Raw genomic sequence first — 12,434 nt, 5'->3', positions numbered from 1 at the left:
TAACCACAATGGCAAATAACAAAATTGGGCTTGCACTCTGGAAGCATCTTCGTAACGGTTCCTGTAACACGCGGGAGGGACACGGCAATCACTCAGCTCATGACTCCGGCCATGTTTTCCATAATTGAGCCCAACAAGGACCTTGTCAGAGGCTCCTCCTCTAGCTAGGCTGAGAAGAATTCATAAAACAAAGCAGGTGGGCGGGAGGAGCCAGGAGGAGGTCCAGGGAGGGTCAGCAGAGGGAGAGCCACACCATGGCTGTTGAAAAGTAAATGCCCCAAACTGATGTTTATAGAGAACTTTTAATGATGTGGGAGAATGGCTGAGATATAATACTTTTTTTCTTTTCAGTGTAACAGAATTCATTGTTTTTGCACCACACCCAGTGCTCCATGCAATATGTGCCCTCTCTAATACCCACCACCTGGCTCCCCCAACCTCCCACCCCCCGCCCCTTCAAAACCCTCAGGTTGTTTTTCAGAGTCCATAGTCTCTCATGGTTCACCTCCCCTTCCAATTTCCCTCAACTCCCTTCTCCTCTCCATCTCCCCTTGTCCTCCATGTTATTTGTTATGCTCCACAAATAAGTGAAACCATATGATAATTGACTCTCTCTGCTTGACTTATTTCACTCAGCATAATCTCTTCCAGTCCCAGCCATGTTGCTACAAAAGTTGGGTATTCATCCTTTCTGATGGAGGCATAATACTCCATAGTGTATATGGACCACATCTTCCTTATCCATTCAACCGTTGAAGAGCATCTTGGTTCTTTCCACAGTTTGGCGACCGTGGCTATTGCTGCTATGAACATTGGGGTACAGATGGCCCTTCTTTTCACTCCATCTGTATCTTTGGGGTAAATACCCAGGAGTGCAATTGCAGGGTCATAGGGAAGCTCTATTTTTAATTTCTTGAGGAATCTCCACACTGTTCTCCAAATTGGCTGCACCAACTTGCATTCCCACCAACAGTGGAAGAGGGTTCCCCTTTCTCCACATCCTCTCCAACACACGTTGCTTCCTGTCTTGCTAATTTTGGCCATTCTAACTGGTGTAAGGTGGTATCTCAATGTGGTTTTAATTTGAATCTCCCTGAGGGCTAGTGATGATGAACATTTTTTCATGTGTCTGCTAGCCATTTGTATGTTTTCATTGGAGGAGTGTCTGTTCATATCTTCTGCCCGTTTTTTTTTTTTTTTTTATATGATTATCTGTTTTGTGTGTGTTGAGTTTGAGGAGTTCATTATAGATCCTGGATATCAACCTTTTGTCTGTACTGTCATTTGCAAATATCTTCTCCCATTCCGTGGGTTGCCTCTTTGTTTTATTGACTGTTTCCTTTGCTGTGCAGAAGCTTTTGATCTTGATGAAGTCCCAAAAGTTCATTTTCACTTTTGTTTCCTTTGCCTTTGGAGACATATCTTGAAAGAAGTTGCTGTGGCTGGTATCAAAGAGGTTACTGACTATGTTCTCCTCTAGGATTCTGATGGATTCCTGTCTCATGTTGAGGTCTTTTATCCATTTCAAGTTTATCTTTGTGTACGGTGTAAGAGAATGGTCAAGTTTCATTCTTCTACATATAGCTGTCTAATTTTCCCAGCACCACTTCTTGAAGAGACTGTCTTTTTTCCACTGTATATTTTTTCCTGCTTGGTGGAAGATTATTTGACCATAGAGTTGAGGGTCCATATCTGGGCTCTCTACTCTGTTCACTGGTCTATCCATCTGTTTTTATGCCAGTACCATGCTGTCTTGGTGATCACAGCTTTGTAGTAAAGCTTGAAATCAGGTAACGTGGTGCCGCCAGTTTTATTGTTTTTCAACATTTTCTTAGCAATTCAGGGTCTCTTCTGATTCCATACAAATTTTTGGATTATTTGCTCCAGCTCTTTGAAAAATACCGGTGGAAATTTGATCAGAATGGCATTAAAAGTATAGATTGCTCTAGGCAGTATAGCCATTTTAACAATGTTTATTCTTCTGATCCAAAAGCATGGAATGGTCTTCCATCTTTTTATGTCTTCTTCAATTTCTTTCATGAGTGTTCTGTAGTTCCTCGAGTACAGATCCTTTACCTCTTTGGCTAGGTTTATTCCCAGGTATCTTATGGTTCTTGGTGCTATAGTAAATGGAATCAATTCTCTAATTTCCCTTTCCATATTTTCATTGTTAGTGTATAAGAAAGCCACTGATTTCTGTACATTGACTTTGTATCCTGCCATGTTACTGAATTGCTGTATGAGTTCTAGTAATTTTGGGGTGGAGTCTTTTGGGTTTTCCATATAAAGTATCATGTCATCTGTGAAGAGAGAGAGTTTGACTTCTTCATTGCCAATTTGGATATCTTTTTTGAGATATAATACTTTTGAGGAAAAGCAGAATATACAATGTAGGGACAGTATTTCAGCTATATTAGGTATGTATTTATCGATATAAAGCCATCATTATATTTGACTAGGTTTGGTAATTAATACATGCCAATTAACAGGTGTTTTGCTTTGTTTTGTTTTTAATCTATGTATAGGTGCCTGGGTGGCTAAGTTGGTTAAGTGTCTGCCTTCGGTTCAGGTCTTCATCCCAGGGTCATGGAATCAAGCCCTTCATTGGGCTTCCTGCTTGCCGGGGAGCCTGCTTCTCCCTCTCCTCTGCTGTTCCCCCTGCTTGTGTGGTTTCTCTCTCTCTGACAAATGAATAAATAAAATCTTAATAAAATAAAAATATCTATGTATAACTCAAACCTCAAACTTACAGAAACACAGAAATCCAAATCCTCCTCCCTGAGATTTCAAGGACCCTCTGAGTAAAGGGGGCTTCATTTTTCTATGGGTTGCCACTGGCTTCTTCTTATGGGCTCCTCTTGACCCAGGTATCAATGCCCTTGAGAGATCTCAGCTCAGTCCCACCATACCCTGCCCCTCTCCCTAAGATATTTTATCCCTCTCCAGACAAGGACCCCTCTCCTGCATTCCCCAAAGCACCAGCTACATCAGGCTGTTTCTGCAAACAGACTGTTGTCCTGAAGGTTTGAGGACAATAAGGGCAGGCTGCAACAGAGGGCGGATAAATGCTGAAAGCTAAAAATTGGGCTTCAGTCTATGAAGTTCAGTGGAACATGCTGGCCCCAACAAGCAAAATCAGTCTGGCTTCTTGTCACTGAAGGGGCAGGTGGACACTGCTGTCAGTGTCACTGCTGTCACACGCCCTGCCTGTGTGTGTGCTTCAGTTGGTCTCCTGCTCCCATTTCTGTCTCCTTCCAGGCCCCTGGCTCTCCATTCCATCCCTATTTGGCCTTCTCTCCCTCTAGGGATCCCTCACTTTCCCCCTCTGCATATCTCTGTTTCAAATAAACTTGGGCTGCCCACGATATTCACATCCTTCCTTTTCCAATTGCCAGAGCCTTAAAAGTGGAACCTCCTCTCCTCTCTGCTTTCAACCCAGGACTAAAAAACGTCTGTTTGCTTAGTTTTCAGAGAATTCAGAAAACTCTTCTTTCAATGCTTCACTTCCAGACTAGCTAGGGAAAGCAAGGGAGGGGAGCTCAATAAGCCCATTAAGGTGTCTTCCCAAATAAATATCTTCCTTGTCCTCGCGCCCAAATGCAGAAACAGCTGCAGCTTTAAAAATAGCATGCTTTCATCTTTTGAAGGAAATATGCCAAAATTTTAACAGTGGCTTTTTTGGGGAGGCAAGAAATACTTTCGTGTTCTTTGTTTCTTCCTGTTTTTCTGAGTTTTCCAAATTGTCCAAGGCAAGTGTGAACTACTCTATCACAATAAAATCTCCGATGTATTATGCACCTGCCAAATACCTTATTCAATCTTCACAACAGCCTTAATAGGTAGATATTAATGGCCCATTTAGAGGTTCAAAAATTTAGGCAGTTTGCTCAAGGTCATACAAGCAGAAGTAGAAATCAAACCAGACCTTAGGCCCTTGGTCACTAAATCATGCTGCTTGTAGAAGGATCACCCACTTTGCCTACAGGTGCAGAAGCTCTGACACACCTGACAGCTCACTTGATCATCTGAGCTGCCTTGCCTGATGCCAGCTGTGACTGCTAGGAGTTCTATACATTATGCTTCTCAATATTAGCCTTCCCTGAGGGAGAAGTCTATTTTCTTACATGGAATCTACAACCTGTGGGTGAACTACACATCCAGAGTCTGCTGAACTTGAAAATGGGACATGACTTACTTGGGTTAATAAAAGATAGATGGAAAGGCCATGTCGCTTCTGCAGGAAGAGTCACCTGATGTTTCTCCACATCTCTCTCCCCTCTGCCATGAGGTAGTGCCCCCAAGAAGGTCCATGTATAAAAACATGGAGTGTAGCAGAGCTGTAGTGGACCCATAATGGACACGTAGCTTGAACAAGACAGAGGGCTTCGTTCTCATAAGTGGGGTTGTGTGTTACCACGTCATGATGTAGCCTAAGCTGACTGACTCGGTCAGGACACAAGCACTGCAAATGCATGGGCGGTTACTAATGTGTTTCATGCTTCTTCCTCTTAGAAAAAATAGGAGTCTTGAGCAAAGCGTTAGTGTGAAGTTCTCCTTGCCCTTTCTGAAAACGATCTTGGGAAAATGATCTCCTCCTCTAGAGTGTACTCCCGCAGCACACCCTCCTAATGGGGCAGATTGTTGGAATCAGTCCCAATTATAGTCTCTGGAACTGCCCAAGGAGAGACAGACCAATTAGTGCATGGCTCTAAGTCATTACAGGACCATGTGGAAGGGAGCCGCCAGCCTGCTCTCCTCCCCTTGAGGGACACTGAGCTCCGACCAGCTGGAGGCTTGAGGTTCACGTGCCATCTGGGCAAAGTGGGAAGCAATAAAGACGGCTGGAAGGAAGGCTCAGGGGTGGTGCAGTCAATTACCACTTTGGTCTGAGACCCAGGGAGCCACATGGCCTTCACAGAAAATCTGTGTTCTCTGTGCATTTAACAAAGCTGCCTTCAAGGGAAGAATGGTGACTTAGCCAAAAAGCCAAAGACTCAGAGTAAAAAAGAAGAGCTGTCATCACTGGGGAATAGTCAGGAGAGAGCAGAGATACTGCCCTTACTACTGGATGAAATAGTCAAGAGATTCTTTTCAAAGAATCCCTAGGGGCTGGATATGATCATCTCATCCCTAAGTGACTCAGTTGGTAGTTGCTGAAGTATCTCAGCTCAGTTTGCTCTTTTCTCAGGCTGTCTCATCATTCTTGCATCCTTTTATCTGGGCCATCATTCTGTCCTTCACTCATTCTGTATGTCATTCATTCCTCACTCCTGCAGCCAGTGAGCCTCTGAGCACAGCACAGTCCAGACACTCCCAGGCTGCACAACATAAGAGGAGGAGTGGGCAAGGGGACAGGGCAGGGACAGACACAGAGCCAAGATTCCCAGCTGTGCTTTTGATACTCAGGGGAACAAGAACTCAATGGTGAGGTTTCAGTTCTACCTCTTATTGTGGGGTCTGGGAGATAGACAAAACCTCTCCCTTGCTTCAGATAGAGCCCTAACTTCTGTCACACTTGGCCAAAATCTTTGGCACAGAGCCCCAAGCTGCATGGGGATGTAGGCCAATCCCTGAGCTCCCACAGACAAATACTGGTTGGGAAGAAGGTGTGGCAGACCCAGAGATGCTCAGGAAGATGCGTTTTCCTGGTGGGAGGGGCATGGCTTCCAGCCTTCGGCTATTAGCTTCCTCAGGGTCTGCTCCAGTTTCCAAGCCAAGGTGGATCTCCTCTCAGGGAAGACCCCACCCAATGCCTGGCCAGTGCTACCCAACAAAGAGTGCCTCGAGTGGACAATCTGAGCTCCAGAATTGTTTGAGCTGATGAAGACTGTTGGGTCTGCATCATATTCTCTTGGCTGCATGGTCCAGTCCTGCTTCTGACCCTTGTCTTTCACGGGTGTTCCTCCCCTGTAAAGTTTTTGCACCTTGAACTCCATCTCAATGTCTGCTTCGTGGAAAACCAAACAGGCATGGAAGGGCAGGAGGAATGTGCAAGGGGGGAGATAATGAACAAGATCTTCTCATCTGTAGCCTGAGTGTTTCTTGCCAGCTCCTTCTCAGATAATAGACCCACGTTAAGAGCGAACTGTATGATGATCCTGATAAGGAGTCCTGATAAGGAGTCCTATCATCTGTAAAGCTCTCACCTGAGAGGGGTCAACACCGTTTAGGAGACACTAGGTTAGTGAGCAGGGCCAGGACATAGAACAGGGCAGACTGGCCCTGGACAAGCTGCCCTGACTGTGAGCATCGCAGTTGACTATGAAAGGGCCATTGGAGATCAAGGCCTTGCCAGGCAGCAACATATGGAGAGCAACATGGTTTGACTACAAAGACATGGATCAGGAAGACGCTGCATGGAGGAGGAGGGATATCTGATTTGAGCCTTGAAGAGTGAGCTTTCTGAGGACCAGATACAAACCAGGCAATGGTCTGCTCTGCACACTGTGTTTAAAGATCTGAGCAGAGGCTGAAGTATCACTCAGGCCTCTTAGGATACCAGCAACCCAAACAAACTCTGGCTAACATAAAAGAAAAGATTGGTGGATGGGCCACAGAGGAGCCGAAGAACCAGGCAGGGGGTAGACAGGAACTTGGCAGCTCTGGGACCCGGGGTGGCAGGAGCTCTTCGACAATTCCACAAGAGCACCTCCATGAAAACGGAAGAAGGCCTCCACTTTTAGTACGAGTTTCTCTGCTCATGATTCAGTTTCTAGGGAAAGGGAGATACAGTGTCCTCCCATTAACTAGGGTGTGCTCTGATGCCTTGATTGGTAGGACCTGCAAGACAGTATGCACACTCCCAAGAGGTAAGAAGAAAACCAGGAGAAAGTAAGGTCACAGAGCCCAGGGAGGGGAAGTGGCGACAAAGGCAGTAGCCAGTGTTATTGAAGGCAGCACACGGGGCCAGTCAAATGAGGATGAAGATTTACCCACAAGAGTTAGCGATCAGCAGAGCAGTTTCAGTGTGGAGGCAGGGACAAGAACCAGATGCTCTGGACTGAGGATTTAATGGGAAGAGTGGAGGTGTGGACAGATTTTCTCCTCTGAGAAGTTTGGATAAGAAGAGAAGGCAAGAGATTGGCTCTTAGGCCGTTGGTGATGGGAAAGACTTGAGTCTCCTTTTAAGCTAAGAGGAAGGAACAGAGGAGAGGCACAGGAAAAGATGCTGAAGAGAAAGGTAGTCCTGTCAGAGCCCAGGGAGGGAAGATGGAGTGAGGGCCTGGGCAGGAGGGCTGGCCTTAGACAATGTCTTTACCATTGTCATCTGTTCCTTACTGCTCAGAATGTATTATACATCACACGTTCTTACTCTTCACTTGCTTAAGAATATTATTTAACCTCGCTTCAGCCATAAGCTCCTTGAAGGCTGGAATCCTGTCCTTGAAGGCTGGAATCCTGTCCTTGAAGGCAGAAAAGGAATGGTGCTGCACAGGGAACCGAGAGATGAGAGTTCTAAGACCAATTTGCTTTATCAGACTATGCAAGTGTGCGTGTTATTGATACCCAGGTATAGTGGCCTGGTTTTTAATTTTCTTTCTTTCCTTTTTTTTCTTTTTGAGATTTTACTTATTCATTTGAGAGAGAGAATGTGTGTGTGTACTGGGGAGTACAAACGGGGAGAGGGGCGGAGGGAGAGGGAGAAGCAGACTCTCTGTAGAGCAGGGAGCCCCTCGTGACTGGGGTTCGATACTGGGGTTCGATACTGAGATCATGACCTGAGCCAAAGGCAGCCGCTTAACTGACTGAGCCACCCAGGCTCCCCAGTTTTTAATTTCTTACAATGTAAAAAGTCTGTAGGTAGGCCATTCAGAGCAGGTACAGCAACTCTGTGGTGTATTTAATATATGAGACTCCTTCTATGTATCCACCCAGCCATCCTTAGCAAGTAACTTTGGAATTCAGGCTTGTCACCTCTTAGACTCAAGATGGATGCTTGGCCTCCAGGCACATATCCACATTCTGAGACTGAAGAAGGAAAAAAGAAAGGGAGGAGGAGCTCCTATGTTTGGAAGGCAAAATCTTCCTTCCTGTTAATCCCTAGCAGACTTCTGTTTGCTTCTCGTGACCATCTCTAGCCACATAGGAGCTTACTGCTCTAAACGACATCTGGGGTTTCACTGTATCCTGGCTCCTGGCATCCCTGAATTCCTCCTAAAAGCACCTTCAGGGTTCTTTCTGGGGATTTGCCTTTCTCCACTATGAGAGTCTTAGTGAGAGAGTAAAGTCAGGCGCCTCCTCTCAATATCCAGAGTCCAAGGGGTTCGCAGACACCTTCCCCAGGACAGCTAGAGGACCACACCCTCACTGTGGCCCATCAGGTGTTCTCTCCCAGGACTTTGAGCCACCCATCAAGTGGCCAGAATTTAATCCCCATCCCTGCAGTGGCATTCTGACTAGCCCAGTGATTTCTGCTCAGAGATAATTCCTACAGTTTTCACTTTCAAGCTTCTCAGAGCTGCTTTCTTCCTGTCCCTTTCTAAGCCTGGGTCTTCAACCTTCCTGTATGTTCTGAAGCGCCAACCTTTCCAATAAGCTTAGAACAACAACAAAAAGTCCTAACTGACACTCTAGCCCCATCTCTGACCAGCTGTGTGGGACCGCGAGAAAATCTCCTCACCCCTTTGGGTACTCTCTCCTCATGGAGAAATGATGGGTTGTTCCTAAAGTGCTTTCCATTGTGAACAACCTACTATATGACTTTGACCTCCTTCAGAGGTCTTCTTTGTACCAAGTGGGCCCAGACAGACATCAAAGGCTGAATCAGAGCATTAGCTACAGTGGCAGAATATAAAAGCTCCATTAGGAAAGATAATTTACAGTGTTGGGGTGCTGGTGCTGGAACATTCTTTAGGTAATTAAGCCTAGGCAGACACTAACCAAAACCCACTCCACTGCCGGTGACACCAGAGTACTATGTTTAATTGCTGAATTGGTACCATTTAGTTTTCTCTCACCATAATTTCAAGGGTTCACTTATTATTCTATGACTTCAACTTGATTCTAAGATTGCTTACCTGCACCACTTACAAAAATCTGTTTTTAGGGAGTCTTTGTTTTCCACCTCAAAATCTCTTTGCAGCAGACAAGCATCTGCCTTAAGAAACTTTGGAACACAGGGGAGAGGCCTCTGGACATTCATAGTCTGCACCTTCCAGGAAAAATTAGTTTGTTAGAACTGCAAAGTGGCCCCAGTTTGGCCTTATGTTCTAGCAAAAGCTCATTGCTTAGCCGCATTTAATAATCCATGAAACATTTCTATTAGCTTTAGTGTGTGAGTTGTGCAGCTGCAGAATGGGTAAAAAGAAGTGGGACACAGGAATAAAAAAAATATGCAGAAAATGAAAATAAGTGAGATCTTAAATATTTGATCAAGGCCTCTATCTTCAGGTAAGCAGTTACCATCTTGGGCCCTCAAATGCCAACAGAAGCCACAGAACACCGTTCTGAATTATTAAAACTGGGGAACATTTTTCCTTCTTTATCCTTCTTACTAATTTTAAATGAGTATGTAGCCTTTCAAGCTAGCCTTTTCTTAAATATTTAACACAGACATGGGGTCAAAGACAAAATAGCAAAGGTCCTCACTCCAATACTCACCTGTAATTATGACTCTGATTGAATAATGCATCTCAACCACTTCATTTTATTTTATTTTTCTCACTCTGCTCCAGCAATTCTCTGAGAGGAATCCTATCTGGAGTTGTGGAAAGTGCACATTCTAGAATATTTTTGAACTATATATTTACTGATTTTGTTTATATTTTTTGTTCTCTCAATTCAATTGATTGATTCATTCAACAAATATTTATTAAGTACCTATTGGGCATCAGGCACTGTTTGTTCCAAGTGTGGGAATATATCAGGGAACAAAATATATGAAGAGTTAGCCCTTTTAGGACTTTATACTTATTTATTACACAAATAATAACTAAAAATCTATTCCCATGACAGACAATAAGCACTATGTATGGGACAGTATGAGAGTGTTTGTTTTTCAGTTAGTGGTCTATTAGAAAGTTGATGAATTGGGCAAGTTCCCTAACCAGTCAGGGGAGTGTAGCATTTTAATCAATGAGAACAGGAGTGCAGTAACTCTGTGATGCAAACAGACCCAGTGTGTCCAAGGGACAACAGCAAACCAAGGAGACCAGAGGCGAGGAATGCCCAGTGGTCATTGTCGGAAGACAATGTCAGGAAGAGTTTGTCAGGGCAGATCTCACGAGACTCTTGGAGGCCTTTGAGAAGAACCTGGAATTTGACCCTGATTGTGGTGGAAGCCTCAGAGGACTTTTGAGCCAGGCGCAAATTGGGCACTGTTTCATGTTTTAAAAGGATCACTTTAGTTCAATAGCAATTATGGCTGATGAAGCCAGGTTTGACAAAGTGACAGCTTTCTTGTGGAAGCCTGCTTGAGAGGCTGGATAAGAAAGACTTGGCATTGGCAAATTATCTGCTCACTGCTTGTGAGAAAACACCCATCTTCTGAAGTACTTACAGTGAAAAGTTTGCCCTCGTTGGCCATTTTGAAAGTCCACCAGTCTCTCTCTCTCTTTTTTTTTTTACATGTTACTTTTATTCAGCCAAAACGTTCCCTTTCTCATGAGAGCTCAGAAGTCAAAATTATGGGCTCATCCAGATGCAGAAGCTGACCCAGCTGAAGTCCCATCACAATCTGTGTGTGAGCGGGTTTTCCAGAATGTCCTCAGAACACACTTCTGGGCCTGAGAAACTGACTCTCAGCCATCGGCACATTGATTACTGCCCCAAATGCTCCTAAAACTTTGTCGTAACACTGTTGTTAGCTGATAGGAGGAAAATGAAAAGGCAGTGTTACAGCTTGATCACACTGGATGACCACATGTTTTTAATGCCTAGAAATAATTTGAAAAATGTTCAAAAATGAGATAATCTGTCCGTTCCGGTTTTTTTTTCCCCCCTTTAGAGACCTCCCACCTATAGCCTTTACTTGGATAGAATAATTCTGAGGCCTGTTCTTTACAACTTCTAGAGTTTTCTCACAGGATTAAGCTCCAATCTAGTAGCTGGATTAACAATGCATCCTCTACCGGACTGCCTTTTCTTCCCTCTACTCTTCATCCTTCATTTTTCCCCTGGTTCCTGTATCTCCCAAGTAAACCGCTCATCCTTGAATCTTCGTCTCAGGATCTGCTTGCAAGGGATCCAAACTGAGATACCCTCTGTGAAATCCTCCTCCTTCCTGAGCCATCATGATCATAGGATTCGGGAGAAATGAAACTTACCAAATAAATAATAATTTACCAATAATAAACCAATAATTCAGTAGTCTTTCATGCCCTCAAGGAAAGGACTTGACTCTCATCTAGGTATGTATTCCCCTTCTAAAATATTAGGAGCTAAATATCTCTCCAGACCCTCTCAAGAGTTCAGCTCCTCCCCTACTTAGGTTAGAGTAAGCATGGCTATTGTGTGAGGTTCTTACCTCCTACCACTAGGGGACACCGTTTTGTTCCCGGAAGACAGACTTAGTCTGGAGGAGACTTAGTCTTCTCTGCCCGAGGAAAAGAGTCCCTTGTATGGGGAAGTCACTGTCCAGTGTCCCTCTTGCTCTTTGTGTCCAGGGTCAAGACTGACTCAGCATGACTTAGCCCTAGAATTTTTTTTTTTTTTAAATAATCTCTATACCCAACTAGAGCTCAAATTCAAGACCCCAAGATCAAGAGTCACACACTCCACCAACTGAGCCAGCCAAGCACCTTGATTTAGTCTTTAATTATAATCCGATCTATGCTACCATCATGCTACACAGATTCTTAGAAGATCCTAACCTTTCCCATGAGCCTCCCTCTACTCTGCTAGGAGACAAACTGAGTTACAAATAAGAGAACATCCAAAGGTATTTATACTTGAATTAAAAAAAAAAAATCTTATATTGGGAATGAATGGCCTTTCTAAGTGTGACACAAAATCCAGATGCAATAAAAAAGAGAAGAGCAGCTAATTTTCATATTCAATAAGTTTAATTTTAATATGTAAAATTTGTGATTTAGGGAAACAAAGTTTTTAAAAATGAAAAAATCCTGCATATGTGGCTATTAAGCCATTTAATCCTCCCCTAAAACTAAATATGGTAGAGATTGTTACCTCCAATTTCAAAGAAGGAAATAGGCTCAAATCGGTAAAGTGGCTTTGCCCAAGGTCACCTTGTAGAGCCACATTTCACACCCTCAGTTGGAGTTATTCCCAAGTCCTCTACCCTCAGCAGCTGGGCAGGGGAAAGAGGAGAGTGAACAGAAGAAAAGAAAGGCAGAGCAGAGGAAGGGGAAGCTGAGCTCTGAAGAGAGAAGGTGTGTCAGGCAGGGTGGGGACACCATTTCTTACATCTGAATGAAGGGGGAGACCAAGCCTTTTCACCTGGGCTCTTACTGGGGGCTAGCTGTGTGCACTGATAC

This window comes from Mustela lutreola, chromosome 2 (assembly GCF_030435805.1).
Source record: "Mustela lutreola isolate mMusLut2 chromosome 2, mMusLut2.pri, whole genome shotgun sequence".
NCBI classification, from domain to species: Eukaryota; Metazoa; Chordata; class Mammalia; order Carnivora; family Mustelidae; genus Mustela; species Mustela lutreola.
Note: the sequence above shows the minus strand (reverse complement) of the source record.